The sequence below is a fragment of the Erithacus rubecula genome (assembly GCF_903797595.1).
Source record: "Erithacus rubecula genome assembly, chromosome: 3".
Lineage (NCBI taxonomy): Eukaryota > Metazoa > Chordata > Aves > Passeriformes > Muscicapidae > Erithacus > Erithacus rubecula.
Genome location: NC_136689.1, coordinates 15,122,098 through 15,136,346, shown reverse-complemented (window position 1 = coordinate 15,136,346; position 14,249 = coordinate 15,122,098). Strand labels below are relative to the sequence as shown.

At 40.9% G+C, this 14,249-nt stretch overlaps 1 protein-coding gene across 2 annotated transcripts in view; it reads right to left on the bottom strand.

Annotated features, from left to right (window-relative positions):
• MPP7 (MAGUK p55 scaffold protein 7) overlaps nucleotides 1–13,746 on the bottom strand; it is a 145,938-nt gene extending 132,192 nt beyond the window's left edge. For both annotated transcript variants that reach the window (XM_079299632.1, XM_079299633.1), the window contains exons 1-2: nucleotides 13,632–13,746; nucleotides 9,233–9,309 (exon numbers count right to left, since the gene is read on the bottom strand). The gene's annotated coding sequence lies outside the window, so the exon portion shown is untranslated. The remainder of the gene's footprint in view (nucleotides 1–9,232; nucleotides 9,310–13,631) is intronic.
• Nucleotides 13,747–14,249: the final 503 nt, after the last annotated feature.

The following is a 14,249-nucleotide window of genomic DNA, read 5'->3' as shown; positions in this document are numbered from 1 at the left end:
TTCCTACTGAAGCTTTTAATATTTTTTTCTCTTAAAATTTTGTAGCTAAATTCTGAAAAATATGTCTGCCTTTTACATATTCCATTAATATCTTTTGGATATAAATGTCTAGAGAGCACACTGATTTACTGAGGGCCTTACAAGTAGCATGTGTCTATAAATATTAGCCAGAAACTATTTAAACATAATTCCAGTTTTTTATTCCCTTGTAACAGGTCTGATTTATCTTTGATCACATATTTTAGCAGTGAGTCATTAAAAATGCACAAAGAATTTGTGCACAGATCAGCCACAGAATACTGATCTGAACATTTAACAGCCTAAGGAAAAACACAAAAAACACAAAATGGAACCCACGCATTTGAAGCACTCAAACATCTGCCTGCCTTTCAACACCACTTTCATAGGACTGTCTGCATTCCTAAACCACCCTACTGTTTCAACAGTCTTGCTACTCAAGGACAATTTTCAGAGAATTTAAAATCTCAGAAAGTTTAAAATACAAAATTTTCTATCTTGTTCTTCTCTTGGTGCACTGCAATAACAAGGAAGCTACTATTCACCTCTTTTATCAACAATAGTACAAAGAATAAGACACACCCTTCTCAGGGAACTGGAAAAACCTGCTACACGAAAGCTGAAAAGTCTCCAAGTACCCATTCCTTCATTTTGCTCTACTTTCAATAGAACTGAGGGAGGCTGCTAGGATTTGGCCTTAGCCTAACAAAAATAAAGCTGAGCAGAAAAGCAAGGGCTGTGTATAAAAACACTGAAATAATTATAAAACAGTAAGAAAAATCTATTTAAAATAAAAGGACAATCTTGGCACAAGATTGTTACCAACTGATGATGAATAAATTTAGGTTGAACACTGTAAGCAGCTTCATCATGTTGAGGAATTTAGCACTGGAAGAGGCTTCTAATTAAAACAGTGAGGGGAAAAGGCTCAGTGCTCCATATGTCTATGTCTGTATGACATAAAGCCTACAAGAGCATGAAAATAAACTTGATGAATAGGCAGGTCCTTTCCTGTCTACGTTCCTAAGAGAACAATTCCTGTCAAGCCAATAACATCATTCTGATACAACTCTAAGATACAACCATCTGTCAGGCAATACCCCAGAATAATTACACCACAGAAAGCAAAACCAGATATTAATACCACAGCAGGACCAACTTTGCCAGGAATAAACTTCACAGAGTATTTTTTCATAAATGTCTTAGACCCATAACATCACTTCATAACTTCATGCTGTCTCTGCAGAAAGCACACCTCTCATGCAGTACTCACAAATCTGAAAGAGCTCAGGTTATTTGGTCTCCATGCAACCAGGCAGTCCTGTGACCTGCACCCTGAGCATTCTGCACACACACAGCAGATCATCTTACCCCAAACAATATGACATCTAGTATGCTCAACGGGCTCTTTATTTGCTACAGCCCCTACTATCTTCATCTCAGGCCAAAGGAGCCAGAAACAACTTTGCTGTTGAAAGGTGCAAATTGCTACTTTTGCCCTCATGCCATTAACAGAAAAACTACGGCAATCATGAAGGTCTAAGACAATTGGTTAGACATGAACAGTCACAGAAATAACACGTTCTATTAGACTAACATTTATAACTTGAAAGCGCAGACAGTCTTTCAGGCATACCAGCCTTTCAACTTACTTGACATCCAGAGATATATCCCTATCCCTTGCAAAACTGTTGTGGTTAAACCCATGGAAAGTTTTCCAGAACAAGAATAAAACTTGAGTCTAAGCCATCCAGTTTCTGTAAATTAATCTCAATCTGTATTTTATTTAGCTTTATTCTCTTAGCCAACCACAGAGCATGGTAGCTGCAAAACAGCATTACAGTCCATTTTCAGTTTGTTTATATCACACCACAGAATTTTCCTACTATTTTAGTTCATCTGCTTATAATAGAATACCAGTGCTTTTTAACCCTGTCATCCAAACAGCATACACTCTTTTAATCACCATGAGAGCCCGCAGATCTAATTTATAGTATATTCTAGACATATGACTGCATAATTCAGGCATGTTTGAAAAAAGGTGTACTGCAAGACACCACAAGACTTCCCATTAGCTCTGCTGAGAATAAACAGACACATTTTACCTGACCTACCCACGAACCTCACAAGCTGGTCCTTAGCAGCAGATGCCAAATTCAAATGACCACTTTCACATATTTGTTGCAACTCCACATCAAGTCTTTGATCATTTTTCATCTGAAAGTACCAAATGGATTTCTGCTTCTTGGCCTCTATACAGCCTCCTAATTATCTACCAGTTGATCTTCCTTGTACCACAATGGGGGAACATTCATCTCAACTTTAGCTGCATTTCTCTCCATCACATATAGGAAGGGATATATTGGATACTGGTAAGATAAATTTCAGTTAATTATTTGTAGATAGTTTTGATTATTTTGCCATAGCGTTAAATAGCAAAACACAAAACTACAACAATATCATATATATCTGGCCTCTGACAAATTTTGACATTCAGCAGGCTGACATAAAAGTAAATACACTGGAGGATGAAATTTACCTGAACAGGGTTTCATTTCTCAAAATATTACAAAATTTTAAATACACAAATTGGTCGAAGTATAATTCACTTTTGCAGAAATTTACCTTAAAGTGGAATAAAGTTAACAAGAAGATTTTGTATCACAAAAGGTCTTTCCCTTAAGGTAAGTATTAAAAAAGGCAATTGAACTCTTCAGAAACACTGTAAGCACTGCAAAGCATACAAAATGAAAAGCTGTCTATAAAAAAATAACTTAGAGCACCCAGAAAACCGCAGATTTAAGAACTGCACCTGTCTCAAAATACTCTTGCTTTGTGTCTTCTGCTTCTTCCAAACTGCACCCACAAATAATTTACAGAATTCTCTTTCAGATATTTTGATTACTCTCCTACACTCACCTCTGGTCACTTTCCAGGCAGCCTGAATTATTTTTCTATGTCACTGCAAGGACAGCAAAGGAATGTTGTGTTCCAAGCAGCACAGCCATTTTTTAGTATATTATGTTGAAACAATAGTTTCTGCAATACTGTCTTAGAAATACAACTAGAGATGTCAGGAATACTTCTTTATGCTAGGCTTCAGGCTGATAGTCACAAAAACTTGCCATTTTTATTGGCAAGGTTCTTCTTTCTTCATTTGTATTTAATTCCAAATTTGTAAAGCTACATAGGACATTCTGAGAGCTGGTTCAATCCCATGCCAAGTCATAAGCCAAAGACTCCCATGAAAATAGGTCAGATCAGGAACTCTCTGATAAGACATCAGCAACAGAGAAAGAAATCTGCCTCACACTGACTGCCAGAACACAGCCCAGTTTAGTTACATGGAGGAAAGTCTCAGCATCACTTAAGGAACTACTACAAGAAGTCCAAGCCAGTCTGACAATACTGTTTGTTCTCTCTTCAGCATTGTCTAGCAAAGAAAAGGAAACAGAGAACAAACACTATGCCCCACAGCAATGCAACTTACTGACTGGGAACTGACCTGGGCTGTGGTACCACTACATCAATTCCTGCCAGGGCTGAAGCCAGTTCCTTACCTGGTGATCCAAACAGCTCATCCCTTGATCCTTTAGAAACAGGCTTCTATTTAAAGTTTTTACTATCCATCTTTTGTTACAAGATTCCTGTATGATCCAGTGGATTAGCTGAGCTTTTCTTTTAGCTTTACTATTTCCAGGTCTACTTCTCTCTTCCTTTCCAGCAGAAGCTTAGAAAAAAATTCTCCTGAAGTGTGCTGATTCTACTGAAAGAATGGCAAGCATCTGACATTTTCCTTTTTGCACCTCATCACTCTTTCTGCTTTTTTCCTGGCCTGAGAAAGGTTTCACTGAAGAGGAAGGTAGGGAAGACTCATTACTGAGAGAAGTTTGATGCAACAATCATCTGAAACTCAAGGTCAAATGTTTCCCTTGGTAACAGCTGCAGATAATACATATACCCACACACATTCATCTCCTTGTGGTGTGGACTGCCTTGTACTTAAATACACACATCATGAAAGAATTGTATGTACACTAGACATGCATATGAGGAAGAGTTTATGCATAAAAACATCCAACACCCCTGAAAAAAAGATTATCTAAATACAAAGAAAATATGTAGCTTCCCATGTGTTTGTAACTTCTATTTTCTAGATTTGTGAGTGGATCTGCAGCATGTAAACACTGGATTTTGGATTACCTTCGTATTATAACATAGTAAAAAACATCACAAGATTTAGTACAGGATAATTAGACATTAGGCTTTCAGTCAGGCTGTGGCATGTTCTTACTTCTCCATTGGGAAGGCAAGCTATGTGTGCCTGTCACACACACCCATATCAAATCTCAGATCTCTCAGTCAAGCATTCACGTGGGGAGATAACATCTTGGCATACTACTCAAGAATGAGTTTTCAAGAAGAAAAGGTCATATTATTACTCACTAATTCAGAACAATATATTATTTAATGCCTCTAAAAAGCATTCCAAGAACTACAGAGGTCTATTTCTTTCTAAAGACAGCAAAATATATGTTCTCTTAATTTCTGCTATTCAGGAGATAATATAAGGAATAACAGTAGAGAGACATTAGCAGTTATTAAAGCAGAACCAAAATCTAGCCCTGTTGAGAAAGGAAGAAGGTGACAATATGCTTTTCATACATGTGTGATGACCAATGCATGGCCCATACTAATTGGAGGGCACAGAGGGAAGGTGTAGCACTTTGCTCACTGTCCTCTCAAATGCACACCTGAAAACAAGGGAAAGCAGCATTTGAATTTGACCTGTCAGTGAATGAGAAGCAGCCTGGTGCAAGGACAGGGATGCAGATGTCTGGCCTCTGCAGGAAGGACACTGTCCTTGGAGCCTGGGAGCCAGGAGCAACAGAAGTGTGCTGGAATCCTGCAGACAGATGCAGCAACTCCAACCACGCCTGTGCAGCCACTGGAGAAAGACACACTCTTATTTTTATCCCACTGCTGAGTGACCTTATGAGCTGCAAATTAGCAGCTAAACAAATGTCTAACCATAACTGTCACAAACAAAATGAGATTTGCTTTTAGACAACTGAGGGTAACCAAATTTATTACTTATATATTTATAATGTGGGCAAATGTAAGAAATCTCATTTAAACCACAGCTGCTCTGACACAGCAGAAACTGTTCATATAATACACTGAACAGATACAGAAGGTTCAATTACTTAATACTTCCCTGTTACTATGGTCTGTTAGTGTTAGACCATATTAATGTGTGTGCATGTTTTCTTGCCAGGAATCTGGAGATACTCCATTCTTATTACCAAGATGATTTTTTCATAGAATTATAGAATGGTTTGGGTTGGAAGGAACCTTAGAGATCACCTAGTTCCAACTCCACTGCTGTGGGCAAGGATACCTCCCAGGGATGAGGCATCCACAACTTCTGGTTTTTCTTCCTGAAGTATCCACCATTCCAACTGAACAGCTTGTGACAATGTACAGCACACTTCCTGGTATTGTATATCACTCTAGACTTTCACCTGTGATGACAGCAGGGTTGTTTTAATAAGCTGCAGTGTTTTTATAAGTAATGCATGTGTCTATTGAATTGATACATTTTAAATATTAATGCTATATCAAAGCTAAATGAAAGCTTTAGAGAAGAGAGAGTAAGTGATTTAATAAGGTGGGACATTTAACTCCCTGATGTAAACTAGCAGCACTTAAAACAGTGAGCTCAGTCCTTGGATAAAGAAATCAGAATACCTCTTGTTTTCTTTCAAGTGTAATTGCTGTCACCCATATGAAGTCAAAACAGCTATCTAGAATTCATTAGTGTGGTAAAGCTGAAAGTCTGAGGAGTAAAATACAAATTCAACATTAATGCATGACATTTACTCAACAGCCATCAATGATTACATATGTCCACCTACACAAAAAAGAGAATTAAACATTGTGTTACAATTGCTGTCTGCCTCCATTCACAGAGCAGTTAAACAGAGTATCTACCTAAACCTATATTCCTACAGCATGCTTTAGTTCTGGACCATAAGAAAAAGCTACCACCACCTTTGGTTTGCTGAGCCAGAAGCAAACCACTGGGGATAGAGTTACTGGGTTGAGATGACCCATCTTCATATTATGCATGTTGGTTATGCTTCTGTGTACTTTTTATTCAGTCAGTTAAGATGATAATAACAAACCAGAACTGATTTGGGTCACAATCACATCCCAGACAACTCTTCTCCAAATATGAAAAGAAAATGAGCATTTGGCAAAATTTCTTGTGTTCCCTTGGTAGTCTATGACTTATTAAATATAATTAGTAGATCAGCCAGCTTCTGCTATGAGAAAAGGTTACTGAGCTTGCAAATGTTTCCTAAGAAGTATTACCTAAGACTCCTATACTGTGTGGAATTTGTGGGTTTGTTTTGTCTCAAAATCCAAATGTTTTTCATATTAATGGCTGCACATGACTCTTTAAATCAGGTATCGACAAAAAAGTAAATTTTACAGCTCTGCTAGAGTATCTTTCTGCACCTAAAACATTTAAAATCTTCTTCCACAGCCATGTCAGCTGAAGAGACTTCTTTTCGGACAAATTTCTGAACTGGTTTCTAACACACTTCTGTTCCCATCCTAAGCTTTTTTCCCTTTGGAAAGGAAGGTATTTAATAGTCTTCACGTATCAATGTGACCAAGTTTAATAAAAGACCCTAATGAGAAGGAATCTTCATTATCTTCATTAAGTAATAAATGTATATGTCATGAAATCAGGAGTTAAGATAATGTTTAATACAGTACATAGTGTTAGAAAAGTTTCCATAGCTTCTGGGAAGCAAAAGCCTTTAAAGCTGGCAAAATGAAGTTTTCAGCTTTTCTTCAGTTGTCAATCTGGTCATTTGACTCCCAGTAAGTCACCTGTATTTTGTCCCTTTTAACTCCTCTCCTCCAGTAACTGCCTTGTGAATCCTTTCCTTTGTGGCACTCACAGCAGAACTTTGCACATCTCATTGTCCAGGACGACATTTTCCTCCACTGCTGCAGCCCAGAAATCTGCTATTTCCAGTGACAGTTTCTCCCTCGGTCTGGCTGACAGCATGCCCAGCATCCACTAGAAGCAGCATCTTCCAGCATCTCTAAATAGATGGAGACTGTAGCATTCAATCATCTGCATTTGCAAGTTGCAGCCATGATTCTAAACAAAGGAAAACATCTGTCTTTTCTCTACTCAATACAAAATTGTGTTTTCTGGAAAACTGACCTCTACCTTGCCTCAGTACTCAGCTGCTGCACATGATTTTTGCTGTCCATTTTAACCATCAAGATTTCTTGGAGGCAGCCAGTCTTCCCCGGGAAGCACCCAGGGTGTCTCGCCAGGTCTCACAGCACAGACACATGACTCTCACTGCAGTCAGATGAGGGACCAAAGGCACCCTTCAGCACTTGGCTCAAAGCATGCCATTCACAGTTCTATCCTCTGAGGTTTGCTTGCCATTTCAATACCCTTGCTCAGACTGCTGGAGGCGGCTGGAAGGTGGTCCAAGTCACTGTATCACATTTCAAACTCTCGACAAGCTTTTGAAGCAGGGAGTCATGCACTGCAGCTCAAGCAGGGCCCTTCCAGACTTGTTGGGCTGTAGTACTTGTAGTGTCATTTCAATACCAAGACAAAGTTTCTAGCATGTATAATTCTGATGTTTTAAAGTCACAGATTTGGATCCTTGGAGAAGTAGCCCATCTTTGACTAAGCAGCCTACAAACCGAGGTGCTGGATGCTCCCATCCCCACAGGAAATTAAATGCTGGGACTGAAGTTACAGGTTAGCTCGATGTATACTAGAGGTAACATATATTTACTGAATCAGTTACCCTTGGAGACTAGGCAGCAAAAGGCTCCTTTCAGGGTCCCTGGGATTCCCAGATGGCAAGAGAGCAGCAGCAGTGCGAGGACAGGGTGTGCCCCAGGCAAGGCAGCTAACAAAGGGCTGCTGTTTGTCCTGGTGGGAGCAGCACTAATTGCCTTCGGCTGGTAGGAGGGAGAGCATTGTGGGAGGAGCAAGGATTTTTACATATGATTTAGAGCAGCGATTTGACACCTTCGTTAAGCTTTAGCCTTCATTTACCTTAACTAGGTAGCAAACTGCCCAAGGAGAGGTTGGTTTTGGTCACTTCTCAGGCTTTGCTAGCTTAAAGATGATGCAGTTCTGGCGTTCCCCCTTCCACATGCACATTTCACTTACAATGCAATCCTAATACAGAAGTTAACTGTGTTCATAGCTTCCCAAATGACCCAGATTACAATGAGATAATCAACTGCTCATGAGCAGCTATTCACTGAAAACGTCTATCACAGTATCTGTTAAGCCATTGAAAAACTTCATTACTGTATCTGTCAATTCTCTGGAGAAATTCACGACTGTTATACTCAGCATTAGACCAGATTTAGATCGTTTTCCAACTCTCTTGGACTGAGATAAACAAGCAAGGTTTTTTATCAGCTGAACTTGTGTTTTCTAAAACCACAAAAACCCCTCTCCATATATATGCCAGTTGAAGATCCTGATTCAGTCACATCGATGTGTGAAATAAACATACTTCACTCTCATGTATAATTAGCAACGTCAAGTCTGTTTCTTTAGATAGCATTCATGGCATATTGTCTGTGAAACAGCAGCTCTGCATTTCGTATCTGAGACTACGCTGATCCTCTCTTCAGAACAGCTTCACTGGCTAAGCCAAGCTCAATCCACCAAACAATACATTATGAAAGCAATAAAAGTTTTCTATGCTCTTTTTATACACGGATGTGTGTGTTCTCAAATTCTGAGACAATTAGTAGCTCTGAAGCAGTTTTACTCCATGCCTAAACTTGCTACACAATTTATAATGCAACATGTTTCGAAGTCAGTGGTCACTAACTGTTGGCTGTATTTGAAATACTTTCCTATTTTTTCAAAACTCATCCTATCACACATGATGAAATAACATGAGAAAATTTAGTCATTCTTGACTCAAAAAAGAGGCTGGCTTTACAAGACAATAAAGCAGTACACAATCAGAGAACACACAATACTTACAACAATGGTACAACACTTTCACAACTTTATTTATTAATAGTAATCATGATATGAAATTATTCTTGGTCTTTAATACTGATCTATGCACATCTTTTTATTGCTCAAGACAGCAGAAAACAATGACCAAGAGTCATCACAAGGGAACCCTACCTGGATAAATGTTTTCACTTCAACAGCAGCATAAGATAATGCATTTTTCAGACTGCCAAGCTGAGAGTCTATGGAATCTGAAAGAAAAGGGAAAAGCTAATAGTAACATGACATTCTAATCAGTATTGGAAATACTACATACTTGCATTTTGTCATTCTAAATATTAGGAGAATAAATTTAAAGTAGTTGAGTTTCAAATATCTGATTCTCAAAGAAGCCCTGCAGAAACATGAGAAGTCAAAATACTTATTTTAGCTGGGGGGGGGGGGGGGGGAGATGATTTCAAATGTATTCTGCCTTCACACCTGTCCTAGATAAATTTGCCTTAAAATTATAATTAGGTAAGCTTTATCTAACATATAAATGTCTGTAAGACTGCAAACATATAATTCCATTTTACATATGAACAATATGCAAATTCTGGTACAAAATTCTAGGTCTAACCCTTCTACCACTGCACTGAATGTGTCCACATTAAAAAGCCCTTAAGTACTTGTGACTTCTTGCCTGTAGTAAAGATGCTCATTAATTTGCCTCATGGTAGCTAATCACTCTGCTTGAGAGTCAGCAATAGCCTCCAGACCACAACTAGCTGTGCACACCAACATCCAGCAAATGTCCATTATACACTGCCACTGCCTATTCCTCCTACAAACTGAGAACACCCCAGGTCTCCTCTTGGCAATAAACTCAAATTGGAGCAGCAGACCATGGAACACATGTAGGAGCAGCCTTGGTGCATGTAAGGCAAGCACCTGACAGTCAAAACAGGGTCGAGGCAGGCCTATTCCTTCCATGTTCATCTCCTCTGCACACTGCAAACTACAATACAGTTCATATCTCCAATTTATATTGCATACAATATAACTCCTCTTTAACACAGTTTGTAGTTACAGTTTATGGACTGATTCAACTATTATCTTTAAATACTGATGTCATTGAGAATATAAACAATGAGTTCATTTCGTGAGCTTTTCGCTGCAGGCTTATTACATCACTGACAAAAAAAAAAAAATGTTGGCCACTGCAGCAAGATGTGACTCCAAGAGATTAAACAGACTGGCAACTCTTTAATATTAGCAGCTCATCTTTTATTCAGAGCTTATAACTGCAAGATAAGATTGATTCTAGCCATGATTCATAATGTGGATTGATAAAACATTTTCAGAACAAAAGCTGGAGTCCCAAAGACCAGTCTGCTTAATGATACTGCTTAAGAACATATGGAATCTGTTAGGCTTCCAAACCGGGGGGAAAATTCAAGTTGTGTTCCTTGATAGTTAAGCATAACGAAAGCAGATATTCAAGAACATCAAAGTTTTGTATATATTCAGACATGTCTTATTTTTTATTTCTGTTGGGTTTCCCCTAAATGCAAGACTCCCAGCAAAAATAAAGAGCATGTCAATGTATCTATCATCTACTGATGTCTTGGAAAACTCATTCGTCAAAGAACTTTACTGAACACCTCATGGTAATGCTCAAAAATGATGCAGTAAAATACAAAAACATGGCATCAGAGCTGTCCTCAGACCTGCCATATGGCCAACATGACATGAGACAGAGCTAGTGGTCTAGGCTGTCAAGGGCTTTTAAGGATACTGCAGTGTAAAAGTTATTTGAAGTGCATTAAGTAATGTTTGCACCCTGTCTATTTCTGTAATACAGGGCAAGGTACTGTATAAGAGAAGTATATGATATCACTTGTGATAGAAATGTCCACAATCCACTGAAAGCAGATATAAATAAATTCAGTTATATTATTGTACTTCTAAGACTAAAATTAGGAAGACATTCCATCTTTTCTTTAACAAACAAAAACCAGCAGCAAGCAGGAGATGAGGAAAAGAATATACACACCATAGCCTGAGATTAAACTGCATTAGCACAACTATGTGGGAAGCTTTCATTACTCCTACACATAATTCATGTAGTTCTGGATGGTCAAACTCGCTTAACTCACTGCAATAACTTTCCAAAACATACTCTAGAAGGCAACTAACAGACACTTTGCTAGCAGCAAGACTAGATTTTTTCCTGCTTTTACTCATTATCATAGCAAGTTCCACAGTAAAACTTAATAATGAAGAACCAGTTTGGAGAGAAGATGCTACTGAACAAGTTTTTATAGATCCCTTCTGCTCCCTTCCACATGCTAGAGATAAATGAAAGGCTCACGGGTGGCCCAGGTGCTTGCCACACAAAAAGGGAAGATTCAGTGCATGAAAGCAGAACTATGGCTGGAGTTTCAGTGAAAGGCAATATTGCAACATCGTAAGATGGGAGTTGCAGCAGATTTATCATCTTCGTGAGAAGCACAGTACTCCTACAAGGCACTCAGGAAAGAACTGGAAGTTGCCATTTAGAAAACATACTCATGACCATTTCCTATCAGGTGTTGGGATGTTAACAAAAATGCAAATAAACTTCCAAAGCAATAGTACATTTCTCAGTCTGCTTTTTCTGTATCTGGTATTGCCTTTTATACTGTACTCTTCAAAACTTACAGCTCAGACACCTGCCTAATTTAAAATTTAACTTCTTAATGACGTGCTCCTACATAGAAAACATTTTATTACAAATACAACAATGCAATACTAACTCAGGTTCAAGGTCCATCTGACACAGTATCCTGTTTCTAATAAGTACTGCTAGTGGATGCATAGGGAACAGGAACAGAGCAAACATACAGCAACCATTCCTTGATGTGCTTTGCCAGCTGACAGCAATCTGCAGCTCTGGGATTTCCCATCTCCTTTTAAGTGTACACATGTAAATATAAACACATCCACAATAAAGTCCAAACCTAGTCTGAAATCATTTAAATCATCTCCTCAGCATACAGGTTACTGCTTTACTCATTTTCATACAGATGAATAAACTGGCAGAGTTGAAACTGATGTCTCTCATTCACTCATTTCCAAGATCTGCACGATTGAATCACAAACCCTAAATTAACTGTTGCTTTAAGACAGCTTTTAGCAGCTGCATACAGTCACACACTCTGAATGCAAAAAATCTTAATCCAAACAGTGACATCTAGTAAAACCCTAACGTTAATTCCAAGATTATAGATTTGATCGTTCACATCAATTAAAGACAAAGAATACTTTCAGTAAGTAAATAAGCTAGCAATAAAATAAGTAAGATATTTCTATAAATACGGCCAAGATATAATATTCCTGCATAAAAGGGACCTGATGGATAATACTTCATACCAAAATTCTAATTACTATATTTTAAAACAAACACCTAAAAACCAGCATGCCACACTAAAATGAGGCTTTTAATCTACATAAACTTAAAATAAGAACTCTAGACCACATCTAAAAAACCTAACCATAAAAATAAATTCTGAATTCAGCACCAAACATAGCAATGAGGTCTAATGATGTTGATCACCACTGTCCAGACTAGTCAGTCTTCTTCAAAGGGAAGAATTCTGGTGCTGAGTGAGTGATATGGTTTAGTGCTTTAGGGGTTACAGTGATAGTGTTGACAGGTTCACGTTTGGACTTGATCTTAAAGGTCTTTTCCAACCTTGCTGATTCTATGATCACTGTAAGCTATTGCCCCTTATGTTATTCTACAGTTTATTTGGAGGGAAGAAAAAGTGAAGACATGGCAAGTCGTTTAAGAAATCAAATCAAATAAAAAGCTCTGGAAGGACAGAAAGACAGGTTGTCATAAACACAGGTAAAATAAAGCGAAGCTAGGAATTCGGAAGTGAAAGTGCACAAGCAGCATGCAAAGGCACCTACTGCTATTCTCAGCTCTTTCCTCAAATATCATCTACCTTCCCCACATGCAACACGCCAAATTAATAGCTATTTATTGCTCCACACAGATTAAATGTAGGCATTAACAGGAGCTGGCCTCACAGGTGAATTAAGTTATTACCAGCCAATTCATAAAAACGCCTCCTGTTCCCGATACCCCATAAATTGAAGTTGATAGGTCTCCAGAGCCCGGCTGCGCAGCCCGATGTCCCTTAATGGCTCAGTCACATCCATTACTTGCCAGAAGGAGCTCTGCGCAACGAATCCCGGCAGCCCGGCAGGTTTTAAAAGCCGGAGCACTCGCCGTGATTAGATCCGCCGTGAGCTCCCCCCGCTCCGGCACGGGGGGGCTCGGGGACCCGGCGCTGCCCGCACGGAGCCGCCTGCCCCGGGAGCCCCGCGGGCAGGGAGCGGCTCCGGGGGCTCTCCGGGGAGCTGGCGGCAATCGCGGAACCGGTGCCCCCCCAGGACCGAGCGGCCACAGCCCGGCACCTGCCGCATCCCCTCACTCGCCCGAGCCCTCCCGCGGGAAATCCCTCCGGCGCACCGCAGCCCCGCCAGCGCTTCGGAGCCCCCGCCGCGATCCTCGCCAGCTCGCAGACCCCTGCGGGGCTCGTACCTGCGGCCGGGCCTGACGCGCGGGTGCGGCTCAGCTCCGTCTATCCGCGGCTCCGCTCTCCCCGGCTCCGCATCGCCGCCGCCGCGCTGGGCCGGGCCGGGCGCGCCGCGCGCCGCCCACCGGGGCGGGGCCCAGAGAGCCCAACGGCCGCGCGCCCCGGCCCGCGCGCTCCCAGCGGCCGCGCGCCATTGGTGGCGGCGGGCGGGGCCGCGCGGGGCCGGGCCGCCATTGGCCCGCGGTGAAGGCGGGGCCCCGCCCGCGGGGGGCGCGTGACGCCCTGTGGCGGGGCTGGGCCGCGGGTCCCGCGCCGGGAGCCCCTGAGGGATGAACCCCCCCGGGGATCAACCTCTGAGGGATGGGGTACCTGAGGGATCAACCCCCTCGGGGATGAGCCCGCCATAGGGATCAGCCCCCTTGGTGATGGGGTACCTGAGGGATCAGCCCCCTCAGGGATCAGTCCCCTCACGGCGCGCCGAGCGCGGGTAGCGGAATTTCCACGGGGTCCGTCGCCAGGGCTTCCAAAAATTCACTACGGCTCTGCAGGAAAGAGAGGGCAAAGCTCTTCACACAACTGCCATTTGTGCTGTTAAGATTCTTCTTAATTTTGTTTATTTATTA